General features: G+C 45.9%; 1 protein-coding gene across 1 annotated transcript in view; it reads right to left on the bottom strand.

Moving 5' to 3' along the window:
- The window catches only part of ABHD2 (abhydrolase domain containing 2, acylglycerol lipase), a 114168-nt gene extending 92839 nt beyond the window's left edge, over nt 1-21329 (bottom strand). Inside the window, exon 1 of the mRNA XM_005910196.2 lies at nt 21192-21329. The gene's annotated coding sequence lies outside the window, so the exon portion shown is untranslated. The remainder of the gene's footprint in view (nt 1-21191) is intronic.
- Between the last annotated feature and the right edge of the window lie 250 nt (nt 21330-21579).

Raw genomic sequence — 21579 nt, 5'->3', positions numbered from 1 at the left:
ATCTCCACCGGTGCGAGGGCCTGGGCTTCTCACTGCTCCCCCGTGACGAAGGGCATTATTTTCAGATGGAGGCACAGATTCCAGGAGAGATGTCTGGGACCTGGTCCTTGTGCTTGCTCTGCCCCTTCTTAGCTGGTGACCTTGAAGAGGTCACTTAACCTTGCTGGGCCCTAAAGAACTCATTTGTAAAAGGAGAAGACTAGATTAGAAGTTGATGATGCCAACGGTCTCTCTCAGCTCAAAATTTCTGAGATTCTGAGGGACAGAGTTGCAGTCCTTGGCTTCAGAGCACAGGAAACACTCTCTCTGTGCTCGGTAACAGGAGACAGCCCTGTTTTCCAGTCTACTTTGTGGACCATTAAACAATAAAACTCATAAGAACTAACAACCCTCAGGGCCTCTGTTCTTCCTGCAAATAAGTCAAACAGTAATATATTTTCAGCTGTGCCATTTACACCAATAATTCCATCCTATTCATTCCAACTACATGACTGGGGTTTCAGCCTTGGAATACTAATGTTTACTAAAAACCTAAAACTTACACTGAAGAAAAGGAGAAAAACACCAAGCAGAGACTGCACACGTAGAAGACTCAATGGCTGGTAATAATGGGGTGAACACTGTTTCCCCAAATCCACGTCCACCAGGGAACTATGAATGCGACCTTATTTGAATATAGGGTCTTTGCAGATATGATCAAGTTAAAGTGCAGTCACACTGGTTCAAGTGACCCTTAACCCCACAATTGGTTTCCATGAAAGAAGAGAGACATCTGGACACAGAGGACAGGCCATGTGAATGAAGATGGATGTAGAGACGAGGGTCATGCCTCTCTGAACCAAGAACACCAAGGATTGCTAGCAATCCCCAGAAGCTAGGAGAGGGGCAGAAGGAACAGATTTCCCTCAGAGCTCTCAAGAAAAACCCGGCCGGCTCTCAGAACCTTGCAACAAGGAAGTGGTTGTCCAGTGGTTAGGACTCCACACTTCTAATGCAGTGGCCACAGGTTCGATTCCTGGTCAGGGAACTAAGATCCCACTTGCTGCATGGGTCTAAAAAAATAAAAACTCATTTAAAAAAGAACCTTGCTGACACCTGATTTAAGACATCTAACCTCCAGAACTATGACAGAACAGATCCAAAGCACCTCTCATGACTCAACTGTTCCATACCCCTGTCCTCAAGCGGTTGACGAGAACCATTGCCACACTCTTTCCAAAGTCACCCAGACAAGTTCCAACTGATACTAACCATAATCAGCTAACAACACGATACTCCCAGGCTACTTGCATAGCACACGACAAATTGCACTCTGGGCCCAAGTGTTCACTGGCTTGGCCTCATTGCCTCTGAGATTCAGCTGTTAGGACCATCCTTTCCTCTCCTGTTCTAGGGAAGTGAAGTGAGGGAGCCCAGAGACGAAATATCACAGGCTGGGAACGGAGGGCCCCCTTTTCCTTGCCATCCAAAGGACCTGACAAGCAAACTTCAACACAGACATGAGTCCTGCGTCAAATACACCTCAAGGAGAACGAAACCAAACTCTTAAAGGATTTCTCTCTTTCAAATCCAATCTAGTTGAAGTAGATAATGCTTAGGTTCATTCCCTGGAGTAAGGTGACCCAGTGTCAAACCCTGACCCCACCCAGGTCTGGTATTTGTCTTTGGGCCACATTTCTTACCTCCTGTGGGCCTTGTCTGCAAACCGAAGGTGTTAATTTTAAATCAATCCCTGACATGCAGTAAGTTAAGTGTCAGTAGTGTCCATCTCTTTGCAACCCCATGGACTGTAGCCCACCAGGCTCCTCTGTCCATGGCATTTCCCAGGCAAGAATACCGGAGTGAGTTGCCATTTCCTTCTCCGGGGGATTTTGCAGACCCAGGGATTGAATTTGGGTCTCCTGCATGGGCAGGTGGATTCTTTACCAACTGAGCCACCAGGAAAGTCAGTATACAGTAAGTGAACCCCAAATATTAGCTACCCCATCACCACCATTAAACTCTCCTCCATCTTGCCTTAGTAAACACTAATCTGACAGGTAGCAAGTACCACAAAAGATGCCCTTTTCCCAACTGACACAGAGGCCTCATCAACAATGAAATAACTAGTGGATCCACTGCCTGGGCTCTTCCAACAAGTTTCAGATTACTCCCAGGACACACTTTCGATTCTTCTAATGCAGAATCATGTTACACACTTAATAAATCACTGGATAGTAAATGTTCATCACCAAGGTTCATGAACAGTTCCAAGGTGCATTTTCGTTTATGCTGAAAGGGTCTGGCAGTCCACAGCCTGGACCTCTGCTTCTGACACATACACCCTCTCTCCTGCCAAGGGACCCCTCCTTTCCCACGGAGACCATTCCTCCAACTGCACCTCCTTCCTGCCTGTAAATCTACTCTTGCTCGATTTTCATAGCAAACCTGTTCAACGCCTTGAAATAAAACCCCACGCCAGCACAGTAAGCCTGGGGCAGGCTTGCTTCCTCCAGAAGGCCCTGTGAGTAGTATAGGAGAAGGCAAGGGCCATATCACATGGTGGTCAGGTCATTCTAATCTGTCCACCTTTTGGTGACAACTTAGAGAAAAGTTGTTCAGTCGCTAAGTCATGTCCAACTCTTTGTGACCCCGTGGACTGGAGCCCGCCAGGCTCCTCTGTTCATGGGATTTCCCAGGCAAGAATACTGGAGTGCATTGCCATTTCCTTCTCCAGGGGATCTTCCTGGATCAGGGATCAAACCTCGTCTCCTGCACTGGCAGGCAGATTCTTTACCACTGGGCCACCTGGGAAGCCCTTAGATAAAAGTAGTCAACTCTAAATGGAGGCAACATGACATATTTGGGGAGAAAGCAGGAGGAAAAGGGCCAGTTTCTCCCTACTTTATCTGCCACTTAACTAAGGAAATTGGGGCTGTTGTACACACCACACACAGTCACACAGAAGGGGAGGAACAAGCCCAGAGCAGATTTGCTGGAACAAAGCCTGGACACCCCTCAAGAGCTGTTTCTCTGCACTTGCTAAGTGCTCAGTGACTCGGGGCTGAGACGGAAGGTTCTGAAGTATGTCCTAGTCAACCCAGACGTGTGCACGCTTGATAACCTGAGCTGATTTCGGCCCCATTCTGATCTCACAGTGAGATTTCAATTCTCTAGGTCAGTGCCTTGGCCAGCAGCACAGAGAACCACCTCTCAGCACAGCCAGGCTGTTCCAATCCTGTGTGTCCTCCTCCCAAGGAGACTCCCATGGACTGAGCCTTCAGGGTAACCTGGTTTTGAAATTCTGCCTCTCACCACTGCCATCACCTCACGCCCCAAATTGATGGAGAACCCTGGCAATGACAGGGGTAATTGTATTTTCCAGATATGCCAAGACACGTTGATTAATTAACTGATTGACTTCTGAACACTAAGCATCGAGTACCCAGGCCCTTTCCTTCAGCAGATCAAACCAGGGACCAGCTGTGGCGTCCTGGGACCAGGCTATGGTGCTGGGCTGTGGGTGGTGGCAGGAAGATCCAATTGCTAGTTCCTTACAAATCAGGTCCTATGAGGGGAAGGGAATGCTCTGAGTCACACACAATTTGGTAAAGAGAAGGGGATTTCCAAATGATTAAATACATTTAGGTTAACCTCACTCTCAGTTGTGTTCAAAATGAAGAGCTTGAAATTGCCTTTTTGTGAAAACTCACCCAAGTGATAACAGTTTTGTTTAACCATATTCTTCCACAGTCATAAGCTCATGCATTCATCCTGCTGCAATTTCAGAAGGTGTCCTACAAGTGTCTAGTAAGAGCAAAGTCATCCTATGAGAGGAAGTGTGAACCTTGTGCTTAAGTATCAGGAGTGACTACTAACCCATAGGTTTCACAAAAGAAGTCACTAAACTAAAAATAGCTGGAGACTGTGTCACCAGTTAAGCAGGCACATTGATTTGAGCCCTTTTACATGCATTTACTAAATTACCGAAAGGGAGCTGGCCTCTCTCATTAGCAAATAGCCTTCCTCAAAGTGTAGTACTTTCTATTGGAAGACAATGGGTAAAGCACTTAATAAAATTACAGGAAAATTGTTTTCTGTACAGTCAAGAAACCATTCAATGCAAACCTGAGGACAAACCCAAAATTCTAAGCCAGGGGTTTCCTCTACGGAGATCCAATAGTTTTCTAATATGACTGGCATTTTAATGGAGAGATTTGGTAACTCCAACACTGTATTTAAAAACATACACTGTGGGACATCTTTGGTGGTCCAGTGGTTAAGAATCTGCCTGCCAATGCAAGGGACACAGGTTCGATCCCTGGTCCAGGAAGATCCCTCATGCCATGGGGCAACTAAGCCCATATGCCATAACGACTAAAGCCCGAGTGCCGTGACTACTAGAGCCCGAGAGTCCTAGAGACTGTGACAAGAGAAGTCACTGCAATGAGAAGCCTCACATTGCAACTCAAGAAAACCCATGCACAGCAACGTAGAGCCAGTGCATCCTAAATAAATAATTTAAAAAACACTTTAAAAATACATACTGTAATTAAACTCTGTAATATCAAAAGAAAATCTCAATTTATCAGAAACCAACAAACCCAATTGCCTAGTACACAGGAATTTTTTTTAAGATTTTTTTGAAGTGAACCATTTTTAAAGTCTTTATTGAATTTGTTTTAACACTGTTTTTATTTTATGTTTTGGCCAGAAAGCATGTAGGATCTTAGCTCCCTGACCTGGGATCGACCCCTGCTTTGGAGGGTGAAGTCTTAACCACTGGACCACCAGGGAAGTCCCTGGAATTTTTAAGAGATAGGTACAACTGAAGAGAAGGGCATCTCCAGACTTCTTAAACAGAAGAAACTTCCAGGGCGTGCGATGGGAACGGCAAAGGTCCCACCCAGCAAACAAGCTTCTAGATGGAGGAAACCAGGGATGGGGTGGGAGGGCAAGCCCTAGTGCCTGGCACAGCCCTTGGCTGAACAGTGACTGACCCTGGGGCTTCCCTGGTCCAGTGATTAAGAATCTGCCCCTGCAATGCAGGGAATGTGGGTTCGTTCCCTGGTCACGGGGCTAAGACCCCACACGCTATGGAACAGGTAAACCTATATGCCGCAACTGGAGATCCCACATGCTGCAACTAAGACCCAATGCAGCCAAATAAATAAATATTTATTAAAAACGAAACTCTAGGTTCTAACTTATTAAAAAAAAAAAAAAGAAGAATCATTGACCCCATGGAACTCACTAAAACAGAAAGTTTAACACAGACCTGCAATACAAAGCACTTACAGCCACCTTCAGTTAATGAGAGAATAAAAATAATCGGGAGTCCCCATTCCTGAGCATTCTGTCCCAAAGGCCCCAGAGCCAGATTGGTGCACAGTACTTGGCTAAGACACACACTTTGAAGCTGTAATAGGAGCATGATCATGACGCGTGGCCCTTTATAATCCCGATGCTTGCCTGTCACCACGCAGGCAGCAGGAAGTAGGTCTGTGAGGAGAACCAACCCACAGGTCAAGCCCCTTGCCCCTCCCCTAGGAAGAGACACTTCTGCCCACTCGCATGGCCACAGGGCCAGGCTGGGCTCATCCGCTCCTGGCCTCTCCCAGCTCTGGCCTCTGATGATGAACTCTGCCCATTGCTGTTTAGTTACTCAGTCTTTGCGACTCCAAGGACTGCAGCACGCCAGGCTTCACTGTCCTTCACCATCTCCCGGAGTTTGCTCAAACTCATGTCCATTGAGTCGGTGATGCCATCCAACCATCTCACCCTCGGTCGCTCCTTCTCCTCCTGCCCTCAATCTTTCCCAGCATCAGGGCCTTTTCCAATGAGTCACTTCTTCGCATTAGTTGGCCAAAGTACTGGAGCTTCAGCTTCAACATCAGTCCTTCCAATGAATATTCAGGATTGATTCCCTTTAGGATTGACTGGTTGGCTCTCCTTGCTGTCCAAGGGACTCGCAAGAGTCTTCTCCAACACCACAGTTCGAAAGCATCAATTCTTTAGTGCTCAGCCTTCTGCCAGTAGTGAGAACAGTAGCTCCCCTCAGGGCTTGGCCTAGAAAGCAGGAAAGGTTCTGGACTCCCTGTCCTTCCAAGAGGGAGAGAAGGTTCTAGGGGCAAGGGTATGCAGTGTAAGGCATGCTTTACTTACTTCTGTTTTATTAACATATACCTCGGGCTCTGGGACTAGACACAGGATCTCCTGCAGGCTTGGAGCAGTAAGCTTAAAGGTCATGTGGATTCCAGAGACAAGTACCCACGTCCCGGAAGACAAATCCACCAGCTAAATGCAGACCCATAGGACGCACTGACTCATACTCAGGCCTTTAGGCTAAAAATGAAGGGCAGGGTATCTCGAGACATTCACCCTTCTGGGGCTTCACAGGCCTCCAGGGAGCCCCTACCCAGCCTCTGCCATCAGTTCTGCCGTTTCTGAGAGCTAAATAGAGCTTTGTCCCCAGCGTCCAGGTCACAGCTCAAGTGGAAGGACCCAGATGTGCTGGATTCTGGCTCTCAGAAGAGGAAGGGGATCCCATCCCATTGGCGTCTCCATACGATGTACTTCTGGTGGTATGTGATGCTAGTCCCTAATCTGAGCATGGGCTGTGCTGTGCAGCTCTGAGTAGATCACTTGCCCTCTCTGGGGATTTTGAAGTTTACCCTAAGAGCCCCTGTGGTATAATCAAATGACAAAAGATTTTTTTTTCCCTTCCATTTATTCTTTCTTTCATTGAGATGTATTGGACGTACAGCACTGCATGTGTTTAAGGTGAACAGCATAAGGACTTGATTTACATCGTGAAATGACGATTGCAATAAGTTCAGTGAAGCTCCATCACCTCATACAGAAACAAAAATTAAGAAATATAAAAAAAAACACTTTTTCTTTGTGATGAGAACTTTTAGAATTTACTCTCTGAACAACTTTCATATTTCATGTTGTATATTACACCCCTAGTGCTTTTTAATCTTAGGACCTTTGTTTGTATCTTTTGCCCTTCTTCAGTCAATTTCCCCTCCTCCTGCCACCTGCCTCTGGTAAGCACACAACTGATCTCTTTTTCCATGAGTTTGCCCATATGTTCTTGAAGTAAAACTGACCTGTAACACTATATCACTTCCTGTTATACAACCAAGTGATTCAATCTGTCCATACTTTCAAAAAATGATCACCTTAAATCTAGTTACGATATATCACCACATGAGATATTAAACAGTCATTCACTATGTTCCCCACATTGTACATTTCACACCAGTGATTCATTTATTTTGCAACTGGAAGTTGGTACTCTTAAATCTCCCTCACCTATTTCCTTCTTCCCCCCACCCGCCTCCCTTCAAGCAACCACCTGTTTGTTCTCTTTATCTCTGTTTTGTTTTGTTTCTTCATCTGTTTTGTTTTTCAGATTCCACATATAAGTGAAATCATACAGTGTTTTGTTTTTGTCTGACTTATTTCCTTAGCATAGTACCCTCGGGGTCCATCCATGTTGTTGCAAACGGCAAGACTTCATTCTTTATTATAGCTGAGTAATATTCCACTGTGCATATGTACTATATCTTCTTAGTCCATTCATCTATTGGTGGGCACTTAGATTACATCCATATTTTTGTTGTTTAGTCACTAAGTTGTGTCTGACTCTTGTGACCCCATGGACTGTAGCCTGCCAGGCTCCTCTGTCCATGGGATTTCCCAGGCAAGAATACTGGAATGGATTGCCATTTCCTTCTCCATGGGATCTTCTTGACCCAGAGATTGAACTTGAGTCTCCTGCATTGGCAGCTGGATTCTTTACCACTGAGCCAGCAGGGAAATCCGATTGTAAATAATGCTGCAAGGAACATCAGTGTGCATATATCTTTTCTAATTAGTGTTTTTGTTTTCTTCTGATATATACCCAGAAATGGAAATGCTGGATCATATGGTAGGACTATTTATAATTTTTTGAGGAAACTCCAACTGTTTTCCACAGTGGCTGCACCAGTTTACACTCCCACCAACAGTGCGTGAGGACCCTCCTTTCTCCACATCCTCACCAACATTTATGTGTTCTCTTTTTGATAACAGCCATTTTGACAGGTGTGAGGTGATGTCTCATTGGGATTCTGATTTGCGTGTATCTGATGATTAGCAATGTTGAGCGTCTTTTCATGTGTTTGTTGGCCATCTGCATATCTTCTTTGGAAAAAACATCTATTCAGAACCTCTGTCCATTTTTAAAAAGTCAGTTCAAATAACATAGATTTTAGAGTCATAGGCCTTGGGTTTGAGTTTAGGTTGTTCCAAGTGACTTTGAGTGAACTACTTACATTTCATGAAAGTTCACTTTTTCTTCTATCAAGTAGGGGAGGGGAGATTACTTTACAGACTATGGAGGGAAAGAAGTTGGTGAAATTATGTTGGTTAAGAAAATGCTTTGTAATTATAAAATACCAATACACTCAAGACACGGTTCGCAAAATGCTTAGAGCTTTTTACAGGAAATCTGCCTTATTATATATTTCAAGATTATAAAAATGTAAAGAAACAGCTCGAGGACTTTCGTGGTGGCACAGTGGATAAGAATCCGCCTGCCAATGTAGGGGATACAGGTTCAGTCCCTGGTCTGGGAAGATCTCATATGCCGAGCAGCAACTAAACCTGCGGGCCACAACTACCGAAGCCCAAGCTGCTAGAGCCTGTGCTCTGCAACAAGAGAAGCCACCACAAAGAGAAGCCCATGCAAGGAAGGGCCAGCACAGTCAAAAATAAACAAATAAAATTGTTTAAAGAAAGAAAGAGCTAGGGAGTTCTCAACATATGAAGAACAGGGGAGTTGGTCCCTAGGCAGTCTTGAGTTTGACTTCGTCAGATCTTTCTACCAAGGACCCTGAAAATCTAGAAGAATAAAAATTCAGAGGCTCTGACATGAAAAGGGCAGCTCTCTGGGTTGATATATTTTGAGGTCTTAGCTAAACAGAAGGAGGTTCACGTTCTCAAAAGTTCCTGTCTCCTCGTCCATCCAACACAAACGTCACACTGTTGTTCTGCACTTTCCTCCCAGTCCTCCCACTAAGCAAATGAGAGTTCTCTGCCTTCTTTAAAGCCTGAAGGCAAGTCTCCATTGTTATTCCTAGTCGCCCAGCAGCCTTCCTCCTTCGGTTTTTGTTTAAATTTTGCCTGTTCAGGCAGGCATTTGATCTGAGTCCATCTCCACCTCCACCGAAGGCAGGTGAGCCTCCCAGGGAGCAGAGACTCAGCCACGAGCTCAGTTTACAGGTGGTCTTCCTCTGCTGGGCTTTCCCTGCGCCTATGTGATGCCAAACATTAGTTTCCTGGAAGGTAAGTTAGATTTCACTGGAAATGAGGGAAATGTTTCTCCATTATTGGGAAAATGATCCCATTTCCCCCAAATTGATTTACTTGTGTAAGTTGGATGCACCCTCAAGGATAAAGCAGTGGTTTGTAAAAGTAGGGGCTTCCTGGGTGGCTCAGATGGTAAAGAATCTGCCTGCAACGCAGGAAACCAGGCTTCAATCCCTGGGTCAGGAAGATCCTCCTGGAGAATGGAATGACAACCCACTCCAGTATTCTTGTCTGAGAAATCCCATGGGTAGAGGAGACTGGCAGGCTACAGTCCGTGGGGTTGCAAAGAGTTGGACACGACTGAGTGACTAACAATTTCACTTTTCACTTTTTAAAAGTAGGGGACAGACACCCCACCCCCACCACCCAAACGGTGTCAATATCACTGGGGGAGCTATTTGCAAAACTACATCCCACTTCTGACATTCCACTCTGCTCCCCACAGGTACCAAAGGCATCAGCTTCGTTCTAAGCCCTATGGGGACTATGAAAGAAGTACAATACATGGCGTCCAGGAAATAATGAGCAAACAGTGCAAACCCATATATAATGAAGAATGAAATCCTAAGTTCCAACTATGAATACTGGAGGAACTCAAAGGAGGCAAGAAGGAGGAGGGGGACTCAGATGGCTAGAGAGCCATCTAGGGAAGGGAGGGAACAGAAAAGAGGGAAAGAAGGGGTGGGTGCAGACCTCAAGCTGGGCTCAGGAGTGGAGCCAAGGCCTGAAGATCCTGGACAACCAGGAAACCGGCAGGTAGGACAGGAGGAATGGGTCTGGGAGCAGTGGGAGTGGGTCACTGTGGAAGAAGCTTCAGGGCTTTACTTCCAGGGGGAATTCTAGACAACAGCTTGGAAGATGGTGCCCTGGTGGAGCCCAGTGGGCTGGCCCACTGGGGGACAGATGTGCCTCGGTAGGTATGAGAAGCCCTTGCTTGGCTGGGTGTAACCCGACCCATAGGATGTTGGACAAGCATTGTCATTCACCTCGTGAACATCGCCCCAAGTTGCCATGACACTGCAGTAGTTTTTAGACAATCTGCTGAAGTATTCAGGAGTCTTCAGTTGAGGACTATCCCCTCCAGGCCCTCAAAAACGTCCCATTTCCTACCTTTGTGTTTTCCAGATACTTCTTCATGACTAGAAAATCAGCAAGCCTCACTGCCACATAAAAGTGATGATTCATGTCCCTTTGATCTCTGCTGGGGATTCTGGTCCACGCCCTGCTAATTCAATCCTCAGTGTACAATTCTATACAAGTTTCAATTCAGAGTGTGGAGCATGGGAGCAAGGGAGGGGGCAGCACTCTGTAAATATTTATTAATGGATTGAGCCATTAATAAACAGGCTGTTCTATGTAGCAGAAGAAAGGAAAGATACCCAAAGAGAAGGTAGCAGAAAACTACCCATTAATTGTTGGCATTCAGATAAATACTGAAATACCATTAGAAGACTCATGGCTCCTGCTTCTTACTCCAGAACATCCAATGCAACAAAACTGTCGGCATAAGCTTATTTGAGCTAGAAAATTTAAATCTGAATACAATTAATCCTAAGGTTAACCTAGATTGAGAAGTTAATGGAATTTTAAAAAATAGGGATCTCTTTTTTTTAGGCTGTTCCCTATGGCATGTGGGATCTTAGTTCTCTGACCAGGGATCTCTGACCACTCCCCCTGCATTAGGAGCGCATGGTCTTAACCACTGGACCACGAGGGAAGTCCCCAAGATCATTTTTAATATCTAAGAAAAATGGAAAAATGCTTCCTTAAACATCTGTGACATTCGGAACAGGTTTGTGTAAATAGGTCAGAACAAGTCTTGTTACAAAGATTTCTGCTTCATGGAGATGCTCCCATAGGTGTGCAGGGGTGGTGAGATAGTGAGGCTGCTCACAGTAGGGTGGCAGGCTTTGGGGGCAGAGCGATATGTCCAGAATCACAATCCTACCACTGACTGGTTGTATGACTTGGGGCAAGTTTCTTAACCTCTTTGCACCTCAGTTTCCTTACCCATTAAAATGGGGATGATAGAGTGTCCTGCTGTTACCACAAAAACGCTAGATGCAAACACGATGACTTGGCAATGGTGTGTCCACCAGATATGGCAAAAGAGGAAACTGATTTATCCAACTGGACTAGAGGGTCCCAGGGCAGAGCCCGAAGTGTAGATCTCTTCAAGCCTGATTAGTCCAGGTCCTGAACTTGCTTGTGAGCGATCACCAGCAACCCCAATTTAACCATCTCATGCAGGTGATGAGCAGATCACAGACATTCTACACATTCCCGTACCCATTCCTGACCCGTAGCTTGTCTATTAGCTCCCCCAGAGAATTTATAAAGTTTATGATTCACACATTAGGGGTCAAAGACCCTCACTCTGAAATCCAGTAAGTGCTCTCTGGCTAATTCTAACTAACAAGTCACTGTCTCTTCAAAAGGAAGGAGTAGAACCAGATGAAAACAAAATTCCTATTTGTGTAGCTCTACAGTTAATCAAATGCTTGTGAGCTAAATATTAATACATTACATTGGTTAATCCTCAAACAAGTCACAAAGTGCACCGGTGTTGACAGTAGAGACCTATATGGAATTTATTGTTTACAGAGTGCGTCCTCAGACATTACCTCACTCGGTACTCATGACAGTTCTGTGAGTTATTACTAATGCCAGGGAGGAGGAGGCTGAGGCCTGGAGAACCCCCCCTGGGCCAGGCCTGGGAAGGGCTCTAGGAATACAGAGAAACAAGCCACCTGTCTGTCTTAGAGAGCTTTCACAGAGCTGGATGGATCCTGATCCCTTTGGCTCCACTGACAGCAGCTCTGCATATCCTCTCCCATCAAAGAGGGCCTTCCGGAAATATGCATTCCCCTCACAGGCTCTTTGGTGGCAAAGTCAAGATTTCTCTCGCAATTTCAGGGTAACATCCAGCTATGTAGAGGCAATAAATAGAGTGATGGGTGACATTAATGACAGACCAAGTGAAAGGGACTGAGTTTTCTAAATTGGGAAAAAAGTATGCTTGACTATCATCTCCTTGGCACTTTCCATCATCTTACTATTTAGAAGGGCACATTTTTTAATGTCATTGACAAGAGTGAGCGAGCACTTTATTTACATGATCAGAATAGAAACGGGAATTGCAGCTGGGGTATTCGGAATCTGAGAAGCTGAAGTCTACAGTCCAGGCCACACAGGAAGCTATAGCTGGGAGGGGCTGGAAGCTCAGCAAGCATTCATGGAAATCCACCTCTGGGCCAAACAAGGGGCCAACAGTGGGACAGAGGGTGTCCAGTCCCCAGAGAGGAGCCTGGATGGTAGAGGCCCCCCAAAGAGAGGGCTCAGTAAATGTTTATTGAAAGACACCAGAGCAGGGACTCCCCTGAAGATCCAGTGGTTAAGACTCCGAGCTTCGAAGGCAAGGGTGAGGGTTTGATCCCTGGTTGCGGAACTAAGATCCCACATGCTCTGTGGTGTGGCCAAAAAAAAAAAAAAAACACTTCAGTGCTATCACGTCATCCTGGGAATACTGTGCTTTCCTGAATTTCTTGAGAGCAGTAATGTCATAGCTGGGTATTGGAGAAAAGTGTTTCCTGAATTTCTTGAGAGCAGTAATGTCATAGCTGGATATTGGAGAAAAGTGAACAGGATGCCAAACAATACATGCGGAGATTTGCTAAAACGCATTGCTCCTCGTTAAGTGAACAAAGCAAGGAACAGACTCAAAGGGTATTTCTAAAGTGTTCAACAAAAACATGTGGAAAGGAGCCATGCATGACACAAATGTGACTGGAAACCTCTGTCTTGAGGTTAGATTTCCACTGGGGTATTTCAAACTCAGGGGCCAGGTGGCCCCCTCTATGGGAAAAAAAATAGCCCTGCCTTTTATTCGATTCTTACATCAAATTGCTTTGTTTTCTTTTTTAAATGCAGGGACCCCAGAAGAAAGGAGCTCTAATTTATGTATTTATTGGACACACTGAGTAGCATGTGGGATCTTAGTTCCTCGACCAAGGATAGAACTCGAACCCTCTGTCTTGGGAGCCCAGAGTTTTAATCACTGGACCGCCAGAGAAGTCTTTACATTGAATTACTTTTATTCAATTATTATTTCCTATACTATTTCTTAAAACATATAAACATAAAACCAGGCATAAATTTACCTTAGCACTTTTCCAATTATGGAGACTAAAATGAATGTACAAAGAAAAACAAATAAAATTACCCAAAGAGTATAATTCAGATTTACTACACTTGACTTCACCACTTTCCTCTGCTGGAACCCTTGTTTCAGCCTTCATTTGCACACTTGGCTTCATCTGACACCATCTTTTCTCCACACTAAGTCTGTCTCTGTGTTTTTCTCATAGCAGGTTAACCTGGCTCTAAGTTACCAGAAATTTACACACAAATGGCACTGAGGGACCTCCCCGGTGGTCCAGTGGTTGATTTTGGTTGTTTGGTTGTTTAGTTGCTAAGTCGTGTCCGACTCTTGTGGCCCCGTGGACTGTAGCCTGCCAGGCTCCTCTGCCCATGGGATTCTCCAGGCAAGATTACTAGGGTGGGTTGCCATTTCCTTCTCCAGGTTCAGTGGTTAAGAGTCCAGTTAAGACCTGGTGCAGCCAAAGAAATAAATAAAAATAGAAATTTAAAAATTTTTTAAAAAAATAATAAGAGGCACTGAGGTGGCCTGGCTGGACCCTAATATAATATGGTCATCCCAGTGATCCAGGCATACCTTTAAAATATTGCCAATTATCATTAATATGAACTCTAAAAGTCTGAGTGTTCTTAATTTAAGGAGAACTCAAAGAAAATCAAGGACATACCCTTGGTCTTGGATTGGGACATATCTGTAACCCAGAAGGAATGTCGTGGTACTGACTGCTGGAGGAGAGCAGAGGGTGCCATGGGGACTCAAATGAAAAGTCACATTGCATCTCAGAAACAATATGAGCCACCCCCTGACATATTACATCAAGAATTTAATACGTGTAAACATACACTTCAAAAGACATCACATCAAAGGGCCTCATTCCAAGCTGTGGAGGTCCCACCCTGGCTTCCCCCACGCCTCTTCCTTAAGAACTACAACACGGCACTTTATTACTGTGGTTTAGTTTTTTTTTTTTTGCCACAGCTTGCAGGATCTTAGTTCTCCAACCAGGGATTGAACCCAGGCCCTTGGCAGTGGGAGCGCAGAGCCCTAACCAGTGAACTACCAGAGAACACATGTAAGACATGAACGTACCCTGACTCCCATGAGTCAGCTCGCATCACTCTGACGGCACCATCACATATTGACATTATGTGGTCTGTATCCCCTAAAAGAAACTGGGCAAAAACTGCACCAAATGATGCCACAGCTAGGTTAGCTTAAGTGAATGGCCTTGTTTCCCAGCAGAAGAAAAGCTGGCACTGTTTAAGGAAACTGAAAAAGTGGAACCTTCCTTGAATAGAATCCTCTACTTCAGACCCTCTCAAATGCCATGATTCAATTTCCATTAGCAAAACTGTTTCAAACAATTATTTATGTACTTAAACTTTTGGCTCCACTGGGTCTTTGTTGCTGTGCACAGGCTACTCTGTAGGGGTGCTTGGGCTTCTCACTGTGGTGGCTTCTCTCACTGTAGCTCATGGGCTTGGCTGCCCCATGACATCTGGGATTTTCCGGGACCAGCGATTGAACCCATGTCTCCTGTACTGGCTTTCCTGGTGGCTCAGATGGTAAAGAATCTGCCTGCAGTGCAGGAGACCCAGGTTCTATCCCTGGGTCGGGAAGATCCCCTGGAGAGGAAATGGCAATCCACTTCAGTATTCTTGCCGGGAGAACCCCATGGACAGAGGAGCCTGGTGGGCTACAGCCCATGGGGTCGCAAAGAGTTGGACGTGACTGAGTGACTAACACACATCCCTGCACTGGCAGGCGGATTCTTATCCACTAGCCCACCAGGGAAGCCCTCCACCTTTTTAATCAATCTAAATACGTTCTGTTTAGAAGGCTGCTCTTTATTCTGGGAGGTGGACCCTCCCTCATTTTTGGTGTTAAAATGTCTTTTCTTAAGAAATGACGGTGATGATGGAAGAGAACAGAGCTTTTTTATTTCCCTATTTGAAAAACAAAATTTGGCAATCCTGTGTTGGACTTCCTGATTTTTTTTAACTGTTGTCACTGATATGACTAAGTAAATAGTACACAAATACATGCCTAGCGTGACTATGCAGATATGGGGTGGTTTTTCAAAGCTTGTAACTATTCTACCTCCAGAAGCTGACTGATAACATCATCCCCTCTCATATTACATCACACAGCAGCTATGGCACAACTGATTGAGAATGTAGACGCCTAGGGAGGAGCAAAGATCAGAATGCAACGATTCTCCGTTAGACTGTCTGACTGACATTATGAAGATTCAAAGCAAGGTCAAGGTGACTCTAAATTAGATTCGGAGGGAAATAAAAACAAGATGAAGATTAAGGCAGATCTTAAAGAAAAGGGAAAAATAAAGCAGCAGGCAAGATGGAAGCCACTGAGGACCATAAGACCATGTTTAAATCAGTGTGGTTAGAAAAACACAATTGCAGCCAGAGAAAATTCAAACACAAAGACCCCCTAAACTCTCTTTAGAGTAATCATCAAGAGCCTAGCAAGGCCATGTGAGTCTGAGAGGCCTTGGAGATGACAAAGTGATATGGAGAATGGGAAAGACTTCTGAGGAGAGAAAAAAATTATATTCCCAAATATTGTTTGGGAAGGATGCTTCACAGAGGCACAGGTGTGAGAGCTGGTTTTTCCTGGGGTGAGGGAAAGGAAGGGCCGGGGCTTAACAAAGCCGACTAGACAGGACGTTGTGTCAAGAAGGGAGGGTTCCCCTTCTGATGCCTAAGGCGAACACAGAGCCGGGGCTGGGGTGTAGGAGACGGATTAGACGTGGTAGAGATGCCGAAAGGCCAATCAGGAAGGCCCAGAGCTTTCCCTGGAGACCAGAGAAAGCACAGCAAGCTTTCCCAGGTGATTCCAGCACCTTCTGCCCAGAGCGCAGGCCAAGGGCCTAAGGTCCAACGTTCATTTTTCAATGTCCCACTCTCCCTTCATAGGAGGACCTTCAGGAGAGGCCCTCCCCCTCACCTAGCCTCCTCCAAGGCTCAGAGCTATAGGACATAGAGGAGAAAAATATTTGCCCTCCAACATCCACAGAAATGCCTTAGGATCTCCATGTGAAGCTATTGCCTAAATAAGACTGGTTCTTAGCAGCCTTGGAAACAGAATCGAATATTTAAAATAGATCACCTTTGTGAAAAAGGATACTGAAGCTCTTCCTGTACTGCAAAGAAATACTGAGTGGAAAAGGGCAGGGTTCCAAATAGCATGTATCGTCTGCTACCATTTGTGTAAAAGGGAAAGATGATCATAATGCATTTGCTAATAGATGTTATAAAGTATCTTGGCTGTGCCCGGAACACCTCTGGAAGACGAAAAACCAGTAAGAGTGGTGCCTCTAAGGAATAAAACCGGGTGGCGGCGGTCAGGGACGGGCAGAGATGTAGTTCCTGCCTCACTTTTGTGCTTTTCGAATATTTTCTTTCATCATGTAGATGCGTTACCTACTAAATTTTTTTTTTTTGCAATACAAACACTGAAAAATCTAAAATAATAATAATAAACCCAGAATAGTCTTTCTGCAGCAAAACCAAACACCCTTGTTAATCTGGACAGCTGTCTTCCTGGCACACACCAGATGCTCAGTTTGTTGAACTTAATGAACCTCCGCTTGAAAGAAAACAAAAGAAAATCAGAAACCAGGCAAACCCAAGGGTATCAGTTCTAATTCTCTAATAAGCTCTTTACCTGGCTGTTACTTAACTACCACAAAAGATCATAAAACAGTTCCTTGGGTCACATGCTCTGCACCCAGCTGGGTCCAGTGCGCCAGCCTCATGGGTAACAATAGGTCTAGTGGCCTGTCCACACCCCCCTTTTATAAATAGAAAACATATAATCCAAAAACATGATGCCTTGGAACCAAGACCACAAAAACAAACATGCAGATAGGAAAATGATCCTGAAGGGAGATGTCAGCACCTGCAGGGTATCAGTACAGAAATAGCAACTTGTGGGTTAAAAAACGTCAAGCACCAGCCAAAAAGGTTAGAACATGCAGAGCCACTATGAACCTCATGCCAGAGCGCAAGAAGAGGTGGCATGAACTCCCTGCACTCTGTTCCTAGGGACAGTATAGCCTAAGATGATACAGGAAGGCTGAAACACCCCTTGCCCCAGTCATCTATACGCCTAAATTGGTCAAAAAAGTACTCAAAACCCACACTGCAAAAAAAAAAAGAAAATCATTCTGTTGTAAGTAGAAGGTTGTAGCAGAAATTCTGCCACACGAATTCCATTGTATTAGAAGGCTCTCTCTCCCAGGGTTTTTCAAAGAGCCAGGTTTCAGGAAAAGAATAAGACTTCACCACGGTCTTCCCTAGGACCAAAGAAATTATTTTGAGGTGTGGACAGGAGCTTGGGACAAAGGTGGTGGGGAACTACTATACTCTCCATGGTCCCTGCCAGAGATTCCCAGGAAAAAAGTGGAAATGGAAGAAGGGAATGGCAACCCTCTCCAGTATTCTTGGCTGGAGAATCCATGGGCAGAGGAGACTGGCGGGCTACAGCCCATGGGGTCGCAGAGTTGGACATGACCCAGAAACTCAGACACACACACACACACACACACACACACAAGAAACAACAGCAAATGAGAAGCCCTTCCACCCAGATGTTACAAGAAAAGAAAGCAAGAGAGAAAAGGGCCTATATTATATTAATACACAAAGAAACTACAACAATTATTCTAAGATGGCTGAGGTCTAGAATGTCCTAAACAAAATAACACAAACAAAAACCCAAACTCAGAATCAGCTGTAAGGAAGGTGCGAATCAATGAACAGCGATCATCTTTGGTTCATTCTAGAAAACACGTAAAAACAGAGAAGGGAAAAACCAAAAGTGACCAGATTCCTGCAAGAAATAAAGATGACAGGTTACCTTCCGATGAAAAGGGAATTGGCTGGCAGATTGAGAGTAGGTATTTATCAGCCCCGTGAAGCTGATAAAGGAAGTGAAGGTGAAAGCAAAGAGAAAGAAAGGGGATTTCCCCAAATAAGACAAGAGGAAAAGAACCATTCCACTGCACGTGCCATCTGGTTTATTTCAAGCTCAAGAAAAGAACAGGAAAAATGCAGTGAAATTAGTGAAAGAGCTAGATTACCAGCAAGAATCAGTCACACACTTGTGCTTCTGCCAGGGAAGGCAGGCGCTGCTGGTGCTCTCCTGCTCCCATGACTAAGTAACTTACTTAAATGCATTTGACACACGATCCCTGAACTTCCGAAAAGCACTTAATACAGTGGCTCATGAAATCTTAATCTAAAAATGTTCACCCATTTATAATCACGCTGCATCACACTGACAACTGGGACGAAGGGCCGAGCAGGGGGGATAGATATTTGGAAGAATGCCGTGGAGACTGATATCATCAGGGTGTTTATCACTTTGGGGGGTTTTCGCCCTCTTTTAAGGAGAACGAGATATGGAGTCTGAAAAAGAGTATAATTGCAAGGAGAGGACTAACAGAGACAATGAATTACCTGATTCAATAAAAGACAGAAAAATAAGCAATAAATAAGAAATAAAATGTGATGTGACTTGAAAAACCCCACAGACATCTGTGCTACAATGAAATCTGGAATATGTTTAATGAACTGGGCGAGTGGAGGCAGGGGAAAAAATCAGAGCCTGATAGAAAATACTGGGGGGTAAGTACAAAGAAAATAAGGATTAAAAAGGCAATAGAAGACCATATTTAGCAAATCCATAATGTTTGTTGTGTGCCAGGCACTGCTCTAACTGCTTCTGATATCAAAACCTCAAAGCAACCTCTAATCTAAGTACCATTATTTTTCTTGTTTCAGAGGTGAACAAGCAGAGGCACGGGCTTCCCTGGTGGATCACCTGCCAATGCAGGAGATGTGGGTTCAATCCCTAGGTTGAGAAAATCCCCTGGAAAAGGAAATGGCAACAACCCACTCCAGTATTCTTGCCTGGAAAATTCCGTGGACAGAGGAGCCTGGCATGCTATGGTTCGTGGGGTCACAGAGAGTGGAGTAAACAGCAACAAACAGAGGCACAGAGAGGTTAAGTGACTTGCCCGAGGTGATAGCCAGTCCAAAGCAAAGCTAGGGTTCAAATCCAGGCACCCTGGCCTCAAAATCTGTGCCCTTAACGTCTCTGCACCCCACCCCTAGAATTTCAACTCAGAAGAGTGAGAAAAGTAGCTAGGAGTGAAATACAAATCATGCACTTGCTAGACCCAGGGTCAACAGATTAACCTTTAGTCATGGTTCTGTGATGACCAGTCAGTCCTGAGACCTCCCCAGGCTTTCATTCCCTCACCTGTGCATTGGGAAGGCTGATTAGATGAGCTCTACCTAAGGTGTCTTCAGCTCTAAAATTCCACAAGTCCATGCTGACAATCAGCAGTGTATGGACCGGTCTGCTTTCTGACTGGGTTAGTCAAAGGCGAATTCACCCTACAACAGGCAGCACACTTGCTATTAAGGTTCCTCCTCTATCTCCTGACCTTCAGAAGATTATTATGTCCTCTCCATTCAGGCAAGTGAAAGAGGGTAGTGAAAGGGAGGCTGTATGGTTTCTCTTCTGGACGCTGCTTTGTGTGGTTGCAATGAAATGGCCCTCGAAAAGCTCTGGGCCAGATCACATTAACTCTACTAAATCTACAGTCCCTCCCACCTCCAGGCATCTCTCAGGACTCCGATCTTGGAGCCTGCCTTTGGATCCGGTTACTGGAATGCAGGTGAAACTGACACACTGGAGGTGAAGCGACCAGACAGGAATCAGGAAGATTAAGAGAGTTCAAAGGAAGGAGTTTCGTGATGTCTAAATAAACCTTATCTTCTGCCTACGGTCTGTTCTCTTTGCTAACATCCACTCTGGAAAGTGAGACCACCAGTTCATTAGGAATGAATTCAACACCCTCTTTCAAACTAGTGAGCCCCCAGCAGTATTCTTCTGGAGGTAGGCCTTCAAAGTCAGAGTGCATCTATGCATGAAGAAGGGCCTTTACAGGTCGGTGGCACAGTCGTCCCTTGCGAGTCCTGGCTAAGCATCCCTGGCAGGTGGCTGTCACTTGGCCTCTGCCTGGTCACTTCCAAGGTCGAGATGCCAGCTGCCCCGACTAGCGGGGCCTGTGCTGCTGGACAGCTCTCACTGTGGGGAAAGACCACGAAGCGCCTAGAACAGTGCCTGGCAAGGAGCCGAGCTCAGTAAGTGCGCCTCCAAGTGGGTCAAAGCTGCCTCCTTACAACTTGAACCCATCAGTCCTGAGTATGCCCCTGGAGCCCCAAAACGCAGAGACCCTTCGGATATTCGGGGCTGTAATCAGATTCCTCGGCCCTCTCCTTACAGATGCTTTTGCCAGATCTCCATCACCAAGCCTGGCAGACCCCCCTCCCCAGACCCCCCAAGTGCGCACTGATGGACCAATGGCCGGTAGGGAGGCCGCAGTCGGGGATGTCCCCAACCTCGGTATCTGAAGCTTCAAGGGACAAAGGGCTTTCAGGAAGGCGTATCCCACCCTATGTGATCCAGGCTGCCTCCCTTCCCGCCGGCCCTGGGGACCCCCGCAGCGCCAGGTAACAGGCTCCCTGAGGATCCGGGGCTCTCAGGCAGCTGCGCGATGGGCCGAGCCAGGACAAGGGATCTCGAGGCTCAGAGGTTTGACCCAACTGATCGCGGGCTCGATCGCGGCAAAGCGGAGCTCGCTCGGCCGTGGCTTTACCTGCGCTTGGTTGACTACAGCGGCCCAGCTCGCCCCCGGTCGCGCTCCCGCAGCTCCGCGGCTGCCGCCGGCGGTCATGGAAATACAGCCGGAACCCCTGGCCAGTGCAGCTCCCGCCGCTACCGGCCCCGCCCAAGCAACTGCCGCCACGCCCCTGACCACCGCTTCTGCCACGCCCCTAACCGCGGAAACCAGCCTGTTCATTGGGCAGCCCAGCGGCTGCTCTGCTAGCTCCGCGCTCTCTTTGCGCCCGGAGGGCAGCCCATTGGTCAGCGGACCTGCTCCTCAGAGCGGAGGCGGAGCCCTTAGCGAAGAACTCCAAGACAATTGGTTATTTTTGACGTCTTTAGCCCATAGGCCAAGGAACTATAGGATAAATCCAGCGCGG

Source organism: Bos mutus, chromosome 21 (assembly GCF_027580195.1).
Source record: "Bos mutus isolate GX-2022 chromosome 21, NWIPB_WYAK_1.1, whole genome shotgun sequence".
NCBI classification, from domain to species: domain Eukaryota; kingdom Metazoa; phylum Chordata; class Mammalia; order Artiodactyla; family Bovidae; genus Bos; species Bos mutus.
The sequence above is the reverse complement of the archived record's forward strand: the minus strand, read 5'-3'. Positions and strand labels throughout refer to the sequence as shown.